This window comes from Lonchura striata, chromosome Z (genome assembly GCF_046129695.1).
Source record: "Lonchura striata isolate bLonStr1 chromosome Z, bLonStr1.mat, whole genome shotgun sequence".
In the NCBI taxonomy this organism is placed as follows: Eukaryota; Metazoa; Chordata; class Aves; order Passeriformes; family Estrildidae; genus Lonchura; species Lonchura striata.
The window spans coordinates 33,162,563-33,183,044 of NC_134642.1; positions in this window are offsets into that span (position 1 = coordinate 33,162,563).

Consider the following 20,482-nt stretch of genomic DNA (forward strand, 5'->3'; position numbering starts at 1 on the left):
TTAGCAGAGGATACTCTGTGTGGTTCATCAGCCACTGGAAATGACTTTATGTAAGTGTATAGATGCAGCCATGTGACATGTGCAAGGCCTAAGCTGGCCTTTCCTGTTACCCCTACTCAGCCTTATCTATATTGCAGAAACTCTAATAAAAGTTGTAAGAGTCCAGTAAGATTGGCCAAAGTAGATAGCAGTCACCTCAAGCACAAAAGTGGACCACACAGCAGAATTTTCCCAGCCCAGGTGTGTATATATCACATATAAAAATATTTTAGGAATGTCATCATATCAAATTCATTCCTTTCATTTGTGAAAATTTTCAGATACTTATAACTTATAACTTATAATAACTTTCAGTATCTGTACAATCTGTGCAACTGAAATCCTTTCTTTTTCTGAAGAGATAATTATCTAGTAGTATCAATTTTGGCTGTGATTCTCAGCAGACAATCACAGAAATTTTTTGTATCTTCAGTGGATTGCTGTTGATAATTTTAAGACACAGGGTTTAACTCTAAACTAAAAAGAGCTCTCTAAATAGTGTTTGAAATTATTTGATTGCTTTCTTCACAATACTGATCTACAAGTTTTCTACTTTCATATTTGCCCTTGTACTAAGTGGAGCTAAGCATTTATTGTATGTCCCAATGACAGATTTACAGCCTTGATTACTCATGGTTGTTGTAGTCATCAACAATAGGCATTTGCATATGAACTTTTCACAACAGGCTTATTTTATTTACAGATAGTATGTGGCTAGCCATGCTCTTTTTAATCTGAAACTGGAATTTAACATTAGAAATATAAGCTAATTAAGCAAAGATAAGAGCACTGCCACTTGTTATACAGTTGGAAATAAATAATTGGGATTAGTGGCAGAAAATAGTGGAGCACTGGATTGTTGAGGATAAGGAAGTTTTTTATTTTTTAAAGGAATACTTTAGAATTATTAATTTAGCCAGTCTTAGTAGTAAAAAAACATCTGTTCAGAATTTTCTCTGACAAACACATTGCAAAAAAGAGTACTGCTTTTAGAAGTATTTAATAATGAAAAAGGATTGTAGAGGTATATGGCTGACAAAAGCCTCCACCTCCAAGGTGACCCACAGTTCCATTTTCCCCCTTCTGCTCCCTGCCTACACTTCTGCTCAAAGTGGTACAACTCCTAGAAACTATGAATGAAGAAAACTTCTTATGGGCATTTTTGAGATCAAGTATAATTGTACAGCTACTGCTTTCCTTTTCTATTATTTAAAATCTGAATTATTTCTTTACATTTAAGAGATTTTTTTGCCTACTACACACATTTACACTTAAAAAAATCTGCATTCTGTCACTTATTTCAGGTATGTTTATTTAAAAATTATTATTTAAAACGATTTTTTTTATGAGAGTACCTATACAGTTTATACAGTAATAGTATTAATTAGAGTACCTATATGGTTTATACAGTATTAGTCAATAGAACATACTTTTCATTACTGTTTATTTAAAAATACTTCTTGTGTTTATTAGCAGCTGAATTCTTCTTCAAATTCCTCTCTGAAGAATTTATTTAAATGAAACTCCTGCAGGTGAAGCATGGAAGGTTATTTTTAAGAGAAAAAATTGATTTATGCATGTACTGAGTGCTTCTGGAATAGAGTTTGCAGATTCAATCTTACAGTGCTGCACAATTTCTTACAGAGATGTGATTCAGCCACTGGCTTAGGAGTAAGGAATGAAATGAAAAAAAAAAGAGGCCCTTATACCCCCCCCATACACAAAAGATATAAAGTAAATTAACATTTACCATGTTTTCTAAATCATCTTCTGGAATCTAATAACATCTTTAATAGAAATAACAGCATGACTACTTAATAGCTTTTATTTTCCACCATTGCTTTACTGTCATACCTTTTGCCAAATCTCATTCCAGGAGTGCACAAATATCACTGCTGAGAGTGGAAGTGTGGTTTATTCCCATAGTTTGCTATTTGGGAAGGCAAGTGAAGTAGAAGCTGCAGTAGTCTTATGGTCTTCATCTTGCTCTATTTGTTTCAAGCAGTCTGACCTTCATCCTGCTGAATGAAACCATGGCTTACTTTCTTCCACTTGAAATAATCGCCTGTCTTCTGGTGATTAATTTAGTTATGCAGATTTTTTTTCTGCTTATTTTTGGAGCCTCAGCCATTCTGAGATTTTAATCATCAAATCCATTGCTCATAAATCTTTTTCCATGAAGATGTTTGTTACCTCCAACATGGGTGGTATATTCTGAGCAGTGCACCCCTCACTCAGCACTCAAGAGGTCACACCCACACCCGAGACCTCATGGTCAGTTTTGATGTAGCTGTTCACCCCAAATTCAGCTCGTTCCTGTTCATTTTCTGAAAGTATTCCTTCCACTAACTGACTATCTTTGTTCCAGACCCTTATCCAAAGCTTTTCCTCTCTGAAGTTGTTTTTTGCCAAGTCCTGGTTCCGGGACAGAGCACAGAAAATCAACAGTTCTGACCATTGTTTACTTGGGAGGAAATGGGATCTTTTCCCCAGTTTCCACCTGGATGGAGAGGTGCTTTAGTCCTAAGAAATTTCCTTCATCATTTGATGACCCTACCAGCAGGTTGTGTTCTGCAGCTTCCCCTCTCAGAGTAAAAAACCTAAACATTTTATTTTAATAAAATATCTTCCTCCTTTGCAGTCAGCCTCACTAGCATCCTACAGTTCTTTTTGCTTTTGGCAGCTCTCCCAGAACTCTGGGCTGAAGGCAGAAAGAAACCACACTGATTCTGTGGTTTCTAGAAGGGACCAAGGCTCCTTACATATTTCATGCAGCTGTGCTTTCTTGGCCATCTCTCTCATTTCCCCAGTTAAGTCCCAGTCTTTTTTTTTCTCCATTAGCACATATGGTTTTCTAAGATGATCAGGTCAATGACTCATTGTACACACTTGTTAAATGGGATAATTTTGAAGGTGTTTTGCAGTGAGGAGGTCTGGTTCAGTTTGGGTGTATTGCAATACAGAATTGCTAGTCTTGACTTGGAAAGTATAGGCGCTTCTATCTTATGCCTCCTTGCATATTGGTAGGCAACTTTTCATGCCAAAATACACTAATTTATCAATATCCAAACTGTATTAATTTAAACCCATTAAATACCTTTAAAAAGGTTCACTTCCTTCAGGGTTCTGTTAAGGAGGTTATGGAAATATATATTTCATCTCTGTGACCGTATATGTATGTGAATATATATATTTCCATATATACGAATACAGAGAAAACATACTTGAACTTACATTTCTTTCAAGATATGTAATGACGATAACTCACAGTCAATGGTTGCAGTATAAATTCCAAGAAAAAATAATTAAATTGCTATTAGAACATGTATCAGATAGACAAATAATACACACACATGCACACAAAATACATTGTTTAAAAACAAATAATCCAAATTATATTTGTATTGTAAGGGGGAAAAAAAGAGAGGTGTTAAATCTGTCCTTTTACATTGCAGCAATTCCACACATACAAGTAGATTTTTGAAGAAAGTAAAACATTTTTCAAATATAAGTGTTTAACTTCTGAAACATTTTTGAAAAAAAGAATAGTTGGACAATATAAGGCCATGTTTGAGTTAGAAAAAAGTGTTTATATTATTGAAGGTTAATGAAAGTATTTTTAGATTTATGTTTTCCTGTAATAGTCTCTTTATTTTTTTTCATAATAACCATGTTCCTACAAAAGAAACAAGTGTTTACTCTACATTTGAAGGTGCTCAGAGAGTAATAGAAATGTGTTACAGGAACCTGTCGCCCTGTGAATTCTCAGAGCTGTTTCCTGGTACAGTTCTGCAGATTCTATACAAGTGAAATGCTTTCTTTGTGGTAATTATAAACATGTGTTTTAGGAAGGAGAAGTCACCAGACTTCATGAATTGAGAAATTGTTATTATGACTTACTGTCACAGGTTTTCATACAAAGATTGAAATGGCTCTCCTGTCCAGATGGCTGCTCCCATCTCATCCCTATCTTCCAGTCCCTTTTGTGTGCAGGTGTCAGTCCAATTATATTTCCTGACACCTGATAGCTGTGTTTAGCTATGGTTCCCAGATCACAGATTTTTCAGTGGATACAGTGAAAATGTAGGGAAGTACCAACAGCAACTTCACTTATACTAAAAGTCTGCATTCTGGATGTAAGGAAAATACTTTGTTCCTTCTCATACTGTGTTATGAGGAAAGCAAAGAATAGTGAAAACAGGGTTTCTAATAGTGAACATGTGGCATGTATTATTTCTGTGATATAGAGAGGGGTCCCTACATCATTCAGCAGCAGTTTGAGTAGATCAGGGTGTCATAAGAAAAATCCTGGAAAAAATGATAATGCTGCATTACAGCTCTGATGTTTGGGCTTGTGCATTTTGAACAATATTTCTAGGTTCATTACATTTTTTAATCCCTAGGATTAAAAACTGAGAGAATGAACTAAGGATTTTACAGAGCTAATCACTCATCCTGAATTTGTCTTGAGAAAAAGGTAGAAGCATCCCTCTGGGATTTTGCTTCATTTGACTGAATAATTCTCTCTGTTTCATTGACTAATTTGGTAATTAATCTTAAAACTCTTCCTAGCCTCTTATACCTCTTCCTAACTTGTATGGCCATGGGTCTCACAGTATTGCCTATCTTCACATTTTTGTAAATGCTAAAATTCACTTCAACACATGGCATTTATATACTTCATCTTGAGGGTGTGATACGGCAGGATTCCAGCACTGAGTAAAAAGATCATATGAAAAAGAAAACCACAAATATTTACAGCAAAAGTTCTGCATTCTTATTTGGTACAGGATTTCTTGACCCTGTGATGCACCAGGGAAGACACCCTCCTTCAGATTCAGGCTGCCATTTCTTTGCAGCTGTACTCTAATATAAATTTTTGAAAAGATTGCATGAACTATGGCCGAACTTCTCTTGGCTACTTTGCTGCTGAAAATTTTCCTTCATCACAAAACTCCCAATTAAGTTTTGGTTCATAAATGCCCTGTAGTGTCAACTAAATTGTTACTGGATGCAGCTGTATGTGCTAACTATATATGAAGTTCAAGAATGTTACATTTTTAATGGGATAAAACATTCTTATAGCAGAAAGAAAACAAGTACCTTACTTTAATTTATAGTATGATAGCCTACAAGAATTGGGAAGAAATTTTTCTTCCCTTATGTAATTATCTAGTTACATTAAAAGGGTGAAAGGGGATTTGATTTCCAGTGAAATCTCAGGTGCTAGCCTCTGTAGAAAATATGATGATGACTAGATTAGATGAAGTAGCAGTCTATGTTAGGATGGAGACACCGATTATTCATAGGTTTTAAGACCCAGAAGGGACCATTATGGTAATTTAGTCTGACCTCTTGTATAACATAAGCCTTATAATTTCACACAGTAATTCTTGTGCTGAACTCCTAACACATTCCTGTACATTAGTAGACCAGTCCCGAAGCCTTACTTTGGCACAGAAAGAAAGTGAAAGTCAGTAAGACAAAAGAATATTTTCGTCCTTTCCTTATTCTACCGGAAAAAAATGATAATTTCACCTGAGTACATGAGAAAGGACAGTCAGTAAATGTTTTAGGAGCACAGGTCTGTATTTTTATCCAGAAATTTGTATACTATTATATCCCAAAGTTTAAACATAGTAGTTTATTTTAATTTGGTGAAAAAAAAAATGGGATATTATAGCTTAGACTAACTGGCAATGACTCATTACTATTTCTGTGAATGTTTTTTCTGTATCACCTTTAGGACCATTGAGGTAGCTAGGGCACAGCTGGTCTATTTGGTGATGGAGGAGGCAGTGGGCTCCAAAATTATTTTATTTTCCATATTTCTAAAATCTATGTTAGTTCATTTTTTAATTAATTTTAGTTATAATGGACTAGTCTTCAGTCCAGTTTAGTCTTCATTGCAATGCTAGAAGATGAATGAAGAATAAAAAGGCCATGTTCTTGGGTTCAGGTGGATCACATCAGAGATATTCAGCCAATTTGCGCGTAATTGCTTCTGTTTGAACTTGTGTACATAAGATCCTTAGAAAGAGTTGGGTGAGGATTTTTGGGAAAATCTGTTTTGCTTGTCATCTATCTTAGCTGGAGATTTTTTGTTTGTTGGTTCTGTCGGGTTTTATCCCTCTATGTGTTGTTTTGCCTGGAAAGTAAACCTCAAGCGATTGTTTTCCCTTTCACTTTCAGTTTCCTTCCTATTTCTCAAATGCTTCTGTTCTCTGTGAGTGTGTGTTTTCGGGTGTTTGCATCAAGGAATGTATGCCTTTTTTTCCTTGTACTGTGTTTTATTTGAAGTATGTGGAAAATATTACAGTGTGTTCACAATGTACCATTTTCTTCAAAATGCATACATAGTTGCAATAAAATACTTTTTGACCAATCTACTCATGTAGTCATTTCAAAAATGATTTGACTAGATGAACTGAGATGCTAATGCCATAACTAAATGCAAAAGAGAAAAAGGAAATATATATGGGTTACATTTTTATCTATTTTTCTGCTTCTTGGATGGCCACTAGAGAAACTACACCATCTAACTTGATGAAAATAGTAGAATTTAATCTGTTGCATCATTAGTTTTGAACATCCTCCTTTTTCTCTGATAATACATTCCTATTTGTCACATGCACCAGGACAGTCTGAACTTTATTCAAACATGAGCAAAATTAGACACATGGTCCTGACACAGTCTTGACACTATACTTCTCTAGCATAAAAATTTGTAAGTGTGGATAAATTCCACTGTTTGTGTGTGTCTGAAGATATGATAGCTGAAAGTCATCAAGTTGAAGATGATGCAAAGCTTTGGGCTTTGTTTTTCTTTGAGGAAATTAACTGCTCTTTGAAATGGGGCTTCTCAGTTTATAAGCCGAATGCAGCTTGCCAAGAGAACTTGTGATCATTAACTTCCAAATATTTGTTTCCTGAGAAGTTTTGAGCTCTGATCTAGGCCATACTGGAGAGCCTTCTCTTGATTGCTTTCTTTCCTGGATCTTTACTCAGCCCCTTTACATTTTTGAACAAACACAGAGCAATGTATGGATTGTGCCATACATCATTGAATGAACTGAACTCTTCTATGAACTAGACTAAAACTGTACTAGCAGGCACAGAATTGGAAACTGTCATATCATGAGACTAGGACTTGGGAATAAGACCCAGAAGGATGAATATTTTCCATTGATGTCCATTGGCATGTAATCATCTATTTCAGAATAGTTCTTTTATTATTTTTATATTTTTTTCATTACTCTTAATTCACATAAAGATAAGCACAAAACAAATACTAATTGCAATTACTCTTGCCACCTAACATTATGGTACTTTATCATCAAAATATTACTCCTATTTTTTCCTGGTTTTTCTAATTTTACTATTCCTTATAGAAGTGGCCACAAGGGAAGGCAATCATTCACTTTGGTGATGGTATTTCTTTATTATTTCCTCTACTGGTGTTCTTATCTCTGAAAATAAATTCTATTATGCTTTTTATGTCCAAGAAACACAATATTTTATTGTTATTTTATCATATGTGTTTGTCCTTGAGTTTGACTTTTAGGAATATATAGAAAATATATTTGTTCTGTAGCTATCTCAGTCAGCTAACATATATAAGCGACTTACAACATAAGAAATGAGGAATTTAGAATTCTGCCTTAGTCTTTGCTGACTCTTAAGCACAGAATGAAATCTGAAGATATTTGTGAACCTGTAGCCTCTTCCTGAATTTAACATGGAAGCATATAATACTAGGATGCATCAACTACCTTGAACTATAAATAAATTTGAAGTAGTTTTTGCATCTTAATTCTTCAGTAATAAGTGTATATGTAATAGAAAATGTATTTGCTTAGAAGAAAAAAAAAAACCTCCTCATCCTGTCACACACAGCCAAGCCCTCCCCAAGCAGAAGAGGAGCACCTAAAACTTAGCCTCTAAAAAGGAACCAGGTATCTCTAGTCTGATGCTTCCAGAGAAACACAATTATGAGCCAAATAATTTCCCATTTTGTCCTCACTCTTATAATCTGTGCAGGGCTAGCTACCAAAAGGAAATACCAGCGTGCTGAGACAATGAAACTGAGGACGGTTTGTGTGAATATTGTAGATGTTTCAAGATATTTTCTACAATTCCCTATAATTAGGCTCCTGCTGACACATTGTCTGTCTTCCAGTGATGATTCTCACTTTAAAATGAAACAGTCAAAACTATGATGATCCAAAGGGGCCTTGGGCTTCTTGATTGATGGGAAAGTGGGAAAGGAATTGTTATTTTTTTTATTTTCTCAGATGTCTCTCTCTATTACCAGAAAGAGCAATGTTCTCTGTGCTTGCGTTTTCCATGTATCTTGAGTTTACTCAGAACATTCAGTGAAGCAGATGGCTAGGGACCTTAAACTGCATGATATAAGTTTTATTAAAGATCAGTCTGGACCACAACATCAAAAGCCAAACAATAAAATGTATGATAGCACTGAAGAAAAAGAAGAGAGATAAAGATGAATTCTGATGCAAATATGATAAAACAAACAAACAAACAAACCAACAACAAAAAACCAAACCAAAACAAAACAATTAATTGGAACTGGTTAGTGCAAGAATAAGGGAAAATTGGATAAAAATTTCAGCCTTCAGTGACTAGAAAAATTTTAATTTTCTGGAAGTGTAGGCTAAAGTTTTTTTTTTTTTATCCTTTCGATTAATTTAATAATAAAATTTTGAAGAGTGGAAAGAAAAGGAACATGAAAGATGCATAAAGTCTCAAAGTTATTTTTTTCATCACTTGTTTGAAAGCAGTTTCCTCTTAGTTTAATTACACTTTGAAATCTAAAACTTAATTAGTAACATAACATCCATATTCAGGCATCATGGATCACCTTCTGTTGGGAAAATGTGAATTTTAAATCATATACTGTATTGTAAAATATCCTAATTTGTTTAATGTGTTTTTATCTCTTACTATCATATCAGCCCTGATTCAATTAGCCCAGTGGTGACTCCCTAGTTTTACTGCAACAGGATTTTTCTATTTGACATATCTGATTTGCAGAGGAGTTGCCTCCTGTCATTTCATTCAGAGACGGATGAAAATGCTAATTTTCTAGGGAGGAAATCTTTGTCTGCTGTTTTATTAGTAATATGACTCCAAATCATCTTACAGGTGTTTTTCAGTGGCGGAGTTAGACTCCATCTCAATCTGATAAGGAGTTCCTAATAAGAGAAAATTAGGTCAGTACTCGCAGAAAAAAATTAAGTACCATATGTCCTGACTCTTCATAATGATCATTAAATCCCTAAAGGGCACCTACACAATACATGCAATTTTGAGAAAATAAAGAAAGTCTTCATGAAACGGTTACAGTTTTCTGAGAGCTAATTAGGATCAAGATATTAGGTACTCTCATTAATATGAGAAGATAAAAAAACATGCCATAAACAGAGAATTTTGCAAACTGATCCTTTTTACCAGCCTTGATAAGTTTATTTTTATGCATGGACAAAAGTAAATATGAAACAAATTGGTGTATTCTGAAATATAACTTGGAAAACAGAGAGTTATTATCCCATGTAATTTACTTGCATTCCTCTGTTTATAAACATTTTATAAAGATTTCCTTCATTAAAAAAAATATATATATTTTTAGATTAGAGTTTTCCAAATCTTATAGAACATATTTATAAGCAATATGATATAAACTGTTCAGGCAATGTAAGCCATCCATTGTTGCTGATTATCTAAATTTGAAGAATGAAATATTCCAAGTATCTTCTCATTTCATATTTGCTTTATATGTATGAAATTATAAACCACAAATGTATTGACATTGGAGACAAAGACAGATTTTATACCAGGTTTTAATTTTACACAGATCAGTGATCAGATACTGGTGCCTTTTAGCAGCCTATCTATGAAAAAAGAATCACTATTCTCATTTGACTCACCCTTACCACAGCCAGTGTTCATCCAGTGTGTTTTATAGGATGTTTGTATGCATGTTACAGTTTAATTTTAAAAGAAGTATTGGAACTCAGTGCTTTGAAACACAATTTGGGTTTGCTCTTTATATCAATAATTACAAAATGGCACTTTATTTTGGCCTAGTAACAATAGATAAAGGAGTAGAAAGAAAGTGAAAAATACACTATTAGGAAAATTCAATTATCTTACGTTTTTCAAAGCAGCATGAAATTATGCATTGTGGCAATTTTAAAAATATAGGCAAATGTAAAAACCCTACAAACAATGGGAATTTTTTTCTCTTTAGACTGAAGTGAAGCAACAACCACAAGTGTCATAAATGTAAATGCCAACTGCAAAATTCAATTGTTTTAATTTTCAGCGGAAGTAAAATTTATTAAGACAAGCATTGAAAAGTCCTAACTATACTGTGGAAAACATACAGTTGCCTGTGTTAAAACATTTTTGAAAGGAAAAAGCCACTACAGATGCTTAAATTCAGTGCAAATAACTCAGAAGCATAGGAAAATATGCTAGTATGGTAGTTCTCTGAAAGAAATCCTTCCCTTGTTTTAGGAAGGGAACCACATTTTAGGAAGGAAACACATTTTTCTGCTGCAAAATAAAACATGTATTCTAAAGAAGTATCATTTGTCTTTGATTTATCTTAGTATAAAAAACACTATTCAGAGAGAGATTTATTAACAGAGGAATTGCATTTTCTCACCCCTAATTAGCTCTAGGGACAAATTAAAGTTTATAGCCTTCAGGAAAGTGCAGTGTATATGTAATCCAGGATGATCCAGTGGTGCCACTACTATTTCTACATAGATCTTTTCCTCTTTCTAGTTTAGATTCAAATTTTGAAAGCATTTTGGTTAGAATTGGGTGCTATACAAATAATTTTTTAGAGTTTTTATATTCCCACCACCACTGAAAAATCAAGCAGTTTAATGAGGTCTTGTGCTGGTTTCAGCTATAGTAGAGCAAATTTCTTCTTAGTAGGTGTTAAAATGCTGTGGTTTGGATTCAGAATGAAAAAGGTGTTGATAATGCACTGATGTTCGGGATTCTGCTAAGGCTTGTTTAGCCTAAGTCAAGGACTTTGTCTCATGCTCTGCCAGTGAGGACATATGCAAAAAAGCCTCCCAAAACCCAAAAACTAACTGTGAAGGAGCATAGCAAAAACAGGTGATTGCAACTGACCATAGGAACATTTTACACCACAGAAGCCATGCCCAGGATATAAACTGGGGGGAGTTATGCAGAAGCATGGCAGATCTGGGTTTGGAAGTGGGGGGGGTCTGGCATCAGTCAGTGAGTGGGAACAATTGCATTGTGCATTACCTGCTTGTTTCTTCTTTATTATCATAATTACTATTTACTAGTATTACTGCATTTTACTTTGGTATCAATGATTAAACTATTCTTATTTGAGCATACAAGTTTTTCTCAGATTTTCCTCCTCATGGTGAGGGCAAGAGAAGAAGGGTGTTGAGTGAGGGGCTCTGTGGTGTTTCATCTCCAGCAGGGCTTAAACCATGACAGGTGTTTAATATGAGAAGTGCCTGATTTTAAGTTTGAGGAAACTGGCATTGTATTTATGGTCTGGGACCCCCTGGAAGAGAATTTAGGTCTGATAGTTTTAGCCAACAAAAAATAAGAGAACTGAACACTCTTGACTATGTAGCTCTGGCCACTGTTCATTCCTAGCACTGTCCTTTGCCAAATTCAGCAATTGTATTAGGGAGAGGCCTAAAGACAGATTGCTATTTCATGCACTCAATTATACATGCATGTAGAGAAGAAAATATTGTACTTCCATTACTCCAGGAGAACTATCAATTCCTGTGGAAAAACTATAGATAAACCTCAAAGTTCTCTTAAACTTCTAAGGTTTCAGCCTGTTAAGAAGTATGATATTACTATCTCTTTCTAAATAAAACCATTTTTTCTAAACCCAGCAGTACTGTAAAACATGGTTTATTCCTGTACTGGAGAAGTGATGATTACAGTGTTCAACTTAGCCAAAGAGCTAGAGAGGTAGCAGGAGATTTGCTGCTTTAAAAACAGCCACAGGGGAAAGGTGAAAATTTTATTAATGCTGGTATGTTTATTAAATTCCAAAATTTGTTCAAGATAGCAACAGTAGCAACAAGGCTATCACAATTAATTACAAGTATGGCTGTCTGTTCACCTATTGTGGCACATGAAGCACAGAATGGTTTATATTGGAAGGAATATTAAAGATCACCTAGTTCCAAACCCACTGCCATGAGAGAGACTTTCCACTAGATCAGGTTTCTCAAATCCACATCCCATTTTTATCTGATAAGCAGTGGCATGACCAAAGAGAACAACATAAAGCTGTGTCAGGGGATGCATAAATTGGATTTTTAGAAAAGGTTCTTCATTCAGAGGGTGGCTGGGCTCTTGAATGGGCTCCTCAGGGAAGTGGTCAGAGTTCAATAAGTGTTTTCAGGCAGATGCTGAGAATCTTTGGGTTGTCCTGTATAGGATCAGGAGCTGGACTCAGTTATCCTTGTGAATCCCTTTCAACTCAGGATACTCCATGATTCTATGATACAATCTAACTTTGATCATTACCAAGAACAGGTCAAGAAAACTTATTTGGGCCAACCAGTTCCATCCTCACAGTAAAGAATTTATTTTTAATATCTAATCTAAGCCTTCCCTCTTTCAATTAAAAAGCATTCCCTCTTGCCCTATCACTACATGTCCTCGTAAAAAGTCCCTCTCCAAGATTTCTTGTAGGACCCCTCTAGGCACTTGGAGCCTGCTATAATGTGGAACCTTCTCCTCTCCAGGAAGAAAACTGACCACTGTCTCAGCTTTGGAGAGGTTCTCCAGCCATCTGATCATCTTCATGGCCTCCTATGTACCTGTTCTAACAAGTCTGGGTTCTTATTTTGAGTGTCCCACCTCTGGATGCAGTGCTCCAGGTGGGACCTCACCTGAGCACAGCACGACGGCAGAGTCCCTCCCTCCCCTGCTGCCCACGGGGCTCTGGATGCAGCCCAGGACACGTTTGGCTCTCTGGGCTGTGAGTGCCATGGCCAGGGCATGTCCAACCACTCACCCACAGCACCCCCAAGTCCTTCTCTCAGATCTGCTCTTGATCCATCTCCATTCAGCCTGTATTTGTGTCTGGGATTGCCTCAACCCAGGTGCAAAACTCACTTGGTGTTCTTGAACTTCATGAGATTTGCATAGGCCCACCCACCTCTCAAGCCTGTCCAGATTCTTCTGGATGGTATCACTTCCCTCCAGTGTGTCAGCTGCCCCACACGGTTTGGTGTTGTCTGCAGAGTTGCAGAGGGCACACTCAATCTCACCATCCTTGTCACCAATAAAGTAAAACAGCACCAATCCCAATACTGAACCTGAAGGATGGTACTTGTCACTGGCCTCCACTTGGGCATCAGGCTACTGACCACATCTCTCTAAGTCCAAACATCTGTCCAATTCCATTTATATGATGTCCATCTATCAAACCCATTCCCTCCAGTTTAGAGACAGGGATATTGTGTGGGACAATGTCAAATACATGACTGCAACTAGATGGTGTCTTTTCCCTTGCCTACTAATGCCACAACCTCATCATAGAAGGCCACCAAATTTATCAGGCAAGGTTTACATTTTAGTGAAACCATGCTGTCTGTTACAGATCACCTCCTTATATTCCACAAGGCTTAGCATAGTTTTCAGAAGTATCTCCTCCATGATCCTCCTTAGATCTGGGCTGACACTGATCTGTAGTTCCCCATGTCTGCCTTTTCTCTTTTGAGAGAAGGAACTTTCTCTGACTGTGAGCAATTCCTGTACTTTGGAATACACTGATGTGAGCCATAGCTTCTTCAATGGATTTGAACTCAATCTACATGTTGCATCTCTATTGTATTGCCATGATTCATTTAAAAACAAATGCTTTTGAGCATGGCTGTCTTTTGGCTTTCACAGTAGGGTGGGCAGCCAGATAACAGAAACACTTCAGAGCTGGATTTTTATGGCTTATATCTGGAAGGGAAAATGGCTAAAAGCATTAGTCTCTTTGCTATTCAGAGTTTTGACTGCTTTAGCTAGAGGGGTTGGATTCATGATCCATTTACTGTTTCCTGTCCAGCATCTAGTTGGTACATTATGTTCCATGTCTCATTTCATTAGCTGAGCCCTACATGATGTCAATTGAGAAAAGCAGTAGCTGTACATTATAAAATCCTTGTAATGGTATGACAATGACAGTATTATAGTGGTCTTTTTCTTGGTTCCAATGTACATTTTACCATTAAATTTCATTCCTTCGGCTCATATGCAGTGATAGAAAGAGATTCAGCTATACCTCAGCAGGAGTTGTAAAATTTTCCTTGAAACGTTACATAAGGGAACACTTGATAGATGGAAAATACTGATATTGCTTTCAGTTCACCAAATGTAGAATAGTAATCTTGGTAACCAGCCTGACAACATCATAGATATTCACCTCCCTTTGGGAAAAGAAAAAAAAAAGGAATGGGGAAGGGAGGGCATGGGAAGGGAAACAAACCCTTTCTTACCACAGTAGAAATCATAAATTGTCAGAATACATTTTTATGTAAGTCTTATGTCAGAGAGAAAATTTTTGATGAGGAATGAATGAGAGATGTGGTTACATCTAGATTTGGAAGAATCACTGCAATGCACGTAGTCAGATTTAGAAGTAGGGAGGCACTGTCTGTTTTGTAAGAATTGGGTGCTCATTCCTAGTTGGATTTTACTTAGACTACATACTTACTAAAGGCAATTGTGAAACTTACAACATCTTATTTCATGCCCAAATTTATGTAAAAAAAATATGTAAAATGGGAATGTGTTGTACAAAGCAACTATTCATTGACTTAACTGCTTTCAGTAATCACACGCACACACAAGAGACAATAATTGGGAACAAATCTTAATGTCTATCGATATCTATACCCAGAGTGCCCCATTTTCGTGCAGGTTTCTCCATTTGCTTTTCTTGTATGGATAAAATGAGTCTGTAGATAGGACTGCTGGGCATTTACAGCACTGTCTATGGAGATGTACTTGAACTTTCATGAGAGAGTGCAGCTACAAATACATTTTCTACTAACCTACTAACCAAATCCAAACCTCTGTGAGATTTATTAGGGACAGAGTATAGAAATATCTCCTTAGAGCTAAAAAAAACATTCCCTTCTGAAAGAACAGTTTCAATTCCTTGCAGTTTTTTGTCAGTCCTTTATGTCACAAACCAATATTTTCTAGATTCATGTACAGAAAGTATGAATTTTGCTCCAAGTAAGGCAGGTGGGATGGATGTGTGTGTGTGTGTGCGTGTGCGCATAGCTCTCACTATATGAAAAGAAACTAAACATTTTTAGCAAAATTCATAGTGGTATGAAGAGCATGGCTAGAAGGAGACACTCCGGAAGCTACTGTCTGAAGAAGAGAAAAGTAAAACTAGACTGCACACTTTGAAACATTAAATGCATAGTGTCCTGTATTAAAGAGGATAAATGCATAAACTGTTGTATTTTCATAAAATGTTGGGATAAGAAAATATTTTTACACACATCACAACAAGGCTTGCTTACTGTATTGTATCATTTGTGATAAAAACCAATTTATTCCTAAGGAGTTCACCCCACAAAAACTGGTAATGCAATCATTTTAATACCTTCCATTTTTCAGTGTTTTTTATTTGAAAAAGAAATGGAGTTTCTCTTGTCTCCAAACAGAATAGATGCACACAATCATTCATTTATTTTTTCCTTCCACATAGTTTGCTGTACTGATAGCTCAGTACAGATTGCCATGATTACCAGAATACAAAACATTTCCTCCAGTCTTCTCACTTCATGGCATGACAATTTTAGTTTTGCTGCATGTTGATCTGCCGATATCAAGTCTCTGATTCTTTGCACAAATATCACAGTCTTTTTTATGTCTGGACTGGAGCTCATGAGAATCACAGAAGCAGCTGAAATTATTATTACCATTTTATACTCTATAAACCTTTGAGGCTGCAAAGGAATTTAGAGGACTCTACTTGTGCTAGGGTCTTAAGCTATTTTCTTATGATATTAGTAGTCATCCAGAAGCAGTCTATGACAGAAGGTAAACCCCTAATATCAGAAAAGATTCCACAAGACTTCTGGTCAGGTGTTAAATATAGATGAGAAATGAAAAACTGTTGAGTATAGTCTTGAAGATCCTGAAGACTGTAAAATTGCTATTACTATATGGTTCATTCCTAAAGAATGTTTAAATCTGGAAGAGAAAATATATTTATATTGCAGAATGTATTGTCAATATATTATTTGTTAAAAAAGGTTATGAACTTCTCCCTTTCAGCTTTTCCCTATGTATTTATTAAGAAAACGTTCTTAACAGTATAGTATTTTGTAGAAATAGTGGACAAATGAAGATTTAAGAACAGTTAGTTGCCTTGTTGCCATGGTTACCAAGAGTAATTGACACTGATTGCTGAATACACTAAAATAGAAACAGAATGTACCATTTTAAAGAGGGTACATATAGAAAATTTAGAAGAAAATTAACACTCAAGAAAAGAACAACAGCACAATTTATTTTCAACTGAGTTCTCTACTTGATATAGTTTTGTGCACAAAGCATACATTAAATGTGGCAGGGTGATAAAAGAAACCTCTCCATCATTGGAAGTGGTTTTAAATAATATCTCTTCGGTTCTGTAGAGGGAAGTGCATGTGTGCGTGTGTCTGTGTGAATGTGCAGACATGAATATCTGTTGTAGGACAGTAGACAAATACTGTTCTTTATTCCAGATACTGATAATAGCATACAATTTCATCTATACTGTGTGTTTTAAAATGCTTAGTTATTATTCTAGATTATAGATAATTTAGGAAGTCAGATTTTCTGTTTCCAGAGTTTTGGTCCATGCCATAATTTCAGATGAAACTCTTAAATAAGGTGTGTTACTTAGTATAATAGAAACAAACTAATGGGGAATATATCCAATTTTTTTTTTAAAAAAAACAACAGTGTGTTTAGCCTCTAGAATATCTGCATAGTAATACAAGTTAGAGTTGATTGTGGTTTAAGGTTAGGAGATGGACAGGTGTGATGAACTTGCAGCTCATTTATCCATGATTTTCTTCCAAAAGAAAAGGTTTTGTAAGAGACAATTCTACCCTAAGGTGGAATGTAGAAAATGGTGAGATTGTTTAATACTCTGTTAGTACAGAAGGTGCATTTCTGCAGCACTGTAGTTTTTCATAAAGTGTTAATTACCTTGCAAGACTTGCAGGCTACAAAGAAATATTATATACAATGACTTTCACTAAGGATATTGAGGTAAATTTTTTAAGTATGTGTGATGGAGTTGAGACATTAAATGCCATCATTTTCAAAAATCTCAGGTCTCCTTAAGGTTAATTTTTTAAAGGTTGCATGTTACTAGGCAGTTTTCAAAATCTGGTTTCTTACTTGGGTTCCCAAAATTGGGCTACATCATTAGCAGATATAAAAGTGAAATGCTCAGAGTTCTAGTGAGCCACAACCATAATCTAATTTACTATTGAGCTCCACTGTTTTCTCTTGTTAACTCACACATGCAATTTAGTTGGCAACCAGTTTAAAATGTTCTCTTGGCAAAATACTTTAAAATACTCACCAATACAGCTTTAAAAATTTTCATTTCAGTAAAAATCAGCCACACAAAGCAAAAAAACCAACCTGGATGCAACTTGACATTAGCAAGAAAGAAAGATTTCACCAAACCAAGGGAATTTCTCATGAGAGCCTAATGAAATGACTGGAAGAATTGAAATGATGAATTATTGTGTTAGTGAATAAGAAATAATGACCATTAAGACACCTCTGTGGTAACAATCTTGACTTACAGTAGCAACATTTTCAGAGGGCTGAATCAGAACTCTCTTATACTGAGCTTGTTGTGATCAAAGCCTTCCCAAGCTTTGGGACTGCAATTCTTTGCATGTCTCCTTTGGATTTCAGTAGACCTCTATAATTTCTCAGAATTCATGCTACTCACATATTTCTTTATGCAACAGTACTGAGTAGGAGACATCACAACAGTGTATATTTATCAGTTTAAAGCTGGGATCAAAGGAATGTTTTTGAAAGTTAGGGAAAGGCTTGCATGGACGAGTTTTGTCTGTAAACCAGCCTAATAAAGAAAGGGATTGAGAGCCAGGAAAGCGCCTCTTGCCTGAGTCTCATGAGCTACTTAGATGTGTAAATACCAGTCGAATGTCAGCGCTTTCTACAGCATGTTGTTCTAGGCAAATGACACCCGAATAATAAAGACAAGAAGATTAGAGTGAGCCTTTTGTGAAATTAGAAGAAGGGGATTTCCTAGATTTATTTCTTGCAAGGGAAGGAACTACTTCATCTACTGGGGTTAAGGAACTGAAGAGGTAATCCTCAACCTACTCCTTCTATCCCAGTTTAAATTTGATGCTTCCTTTGTCATTGTTCCTCTGCTCCTGTCACCTAGGGATCTGGGATTTACTTTGTGTAAACTGAAGTTTACTTCTGACTAAAATAATATTGGGGTAGCTATATATTGGGGTATTTCAGTATCCTAATGACTGACATTAGCTTGAAGAAGTAAAAGAGCCAACTTGAGGTGCTAGTCACCAATGCAAACACTCTGGACACTGTTTCTCTGCAGAGGGAAGCTGTGCCAGGAATCATCCCCATCAGCTGCTACTGCCTCTTGCTAATCCCCTCAGGGTACATCTATACTTGCAGTCATACGTGATTGCCATGTTTGCTGTGTGTGAAAATGCACATTAGCTAGGTTTAGAGGTTGAAAACATACCCCAGAAGCAGAGTAAATAAGCTTAGCAAGGTGCTCTCTGTATCTGCTCAGGGCTTGTAGTAGTAGCCCTATTCTTTGTACCGGATCAGGGATGTTAGCAATAGCTCTTGTGCACAGGAAGGGTGAATTGAATTGCTGCCGTGACAGCTGGATAGACAGATCCCAAGCTATTAAGGGAGCTTCACAGTCCTATTCTGAAATTGTGTGTTTGAGGTGTTTTTTTTTGTTTTTTTTTTTTTTTTTTAATATATACACCAGAACCATCCCCTTATTTTTTCCCAATACTCTGATGATAAATATAAAATCACAAAATCACATTTGTATCACGACGCCTTATTGTAGAACTAGAAAATTGTATTTTTAGTCTTTAAAAGAGAGGCTGCCCTGTAGGTAAATCTGAAGGAAGCATTTCTGTTGTAGTGACTGTTTCACAAGAGATAGCAAAGTATTATCCACAGGTTTAATTTTATTATTGCTCTTAGTTTTCTTCCAAGGATGCCTAATAAGAAAGGTATCATCAAAACATAGACAGATTTTTGCTGAATGACATAAAACTGTCAGAGATGCTGAGCTTTGATGTTCCATTAAGTGATCGATGTGGATTACTGACTTTTGGCTAAATGCTGCTCAACTCTGTGAGGTCAATATTTGTTAGTTCATTGGTAGAATAATTAATCAATCAATACAGGATGCTTGAAGTCAGGGAAAAAATATTGCCAAGACTGAATGTCTTGCATTAGGAACTAAAATCATTTCATAATGTCTTTGGAGTATTATTAACTCCCTGTTTACAGAATTTATTTGTAACCATCACATTTCTAGTGGAAGGAAGAAAAAAAAGCCAAGCAAAGAGCACTTGTAACCTTGAGCTGCAGGAAGGAAATACCTCTAACAAGCAGAGTGCATCATCATTAGTTCTTCCCTTTCACATCATCACACTCAGCTTGGAAAAATAATTGCATGCAATTTTTCTATTTTACAGTTGGGCTACATGACATAGTATTCTTTCTTTAGAGCTTCTACTCCAGTTCTCTCATCTTGCCTTTTTTGTAGTCTTTAGCACTGCCAGTAGCCTCTCACATGTCTCCACTGGAAGCTTTTACAGCACTGCATGTACAATGCCTTCCATGACAAGGCTCTGAACCATCAGGCAGAACTTTTAGAACACAGACTGCTGCAATAATATTAATGAATATAGATAAAAGGCATCAATAGGAAGACTGGGTATTTTCCAGATATAATAGCTTTAAACACATTTTATTAAAGTTTATAGTCTAATGCACCTGCCATTGCTTTCAACTTACATGTAAAAAAAATGTGTATAGACTTCTTGTCTAGAATGCTAAGATAGGCACTTCACTCACTTCATGTGTCCAGAATGTTTTCAGGCTCTGAGAATTGAAAGTAGTAATTCTTTCTCAGAAATTTACAAAAGGTGTTTTTAATGAGTACTTCAAATAGTTTAAAGCAAATTCCTTCTTTATATGCCTTGTTTTTGTACCTGCAGAAATAAAATAATTGCGGATAATTGAGGGTGCACTCAATTGTGATATCCAAAAGTCCTGAAAATTTAGGAAATGGCAGATGAATATTTGAAGAATAAATAGTTGACACCCTTCATTAAGAAAA